A 613-nucleotide genomic window follows, 5' to 3' on the forward strand; every position below is an offset into this window, starting at 1 on the left:
CGTTTTCATAAAATCAGCTGATAACGTAACGGTAAAATGTCTAAATTAAAACAGGCATAAACGTTTGTCTGCAACTCTGCTTTAAAATTCGTCCATGTAGCCTATATAAATAATTTATTATGCAGAAATTATACTATACTTAAATTCAGATTGAAGATAATGGGAAAAGACAAAATCGTGAGACAAAATATTGCCTAATAGTTATCATCATGTTCGGTTTCGTATGTGATATTAGTACTGCCGTAAAACTCCTAACATAAGTTTACATTCACTGAAATGAATCAATCTTTATTTCCGTTTCGTGTTAGGTTGTAAAAGAGTTCTTATAACGAGATTGTCAGGGCTCGGTGGTCTAGGGGTATGATTCTCGCTTAGGGTGCGAGAGGTCCCGGGTTCAAATCCCGGCCGAGCCCGCAGTAACTTTTGCCTCTTGAAAATAACTGTTTAATAACTTAGCATCTTCTGGCTATGGTCTATTTAGTTATTTTGATATAAACTAACTGCATTTTGATTGCTGCAGTATTTGTTTTATTGTAATAAAGTACAAACATTCAGATTTAAAAGTATTAATCATGGTAAATTTATGATATCTTGATATTTATGAAATGAGAAT

At 33.0% G+C, this 613-nt stretch overlaps 1 non-coding gene across 1 annotated transcript; it reads left to right on the forward strand.

Moving 5' to 3' along the window:
* The first annotated feature begins 341 nt into the window (after positions 1-341).
* Trnap-agg (transfer RNA proline (anticodon AGG)) lies at positions 342-413 on the forward strand. Its single transcript has one exon. It is a non-coding gene; the product is annotated as a tRNA-Pro (tRNA).
* The last annotated feature ends 200 nt before the right edge of the window (positions 414-613 follow it).

This window comes from Macrosteles quadrilineatus, unplaced genomic scaffold (genome assembly GCF_028750875.1).
Source record: "Macrosteles quadrilineatus isolate MER2022 unplaced genomic scaffold, UCM_ALF_1.0 Scaffold_3__2_contigs__length_128488019, whole genome shotgun sequence".
Lineage (NCBI taxonomy): Eukaryota > Metazoa > Arthropoda > Insecta > Hemiptera > Cicadellidae > Macrosteles > Macrosteles quadrilineatus.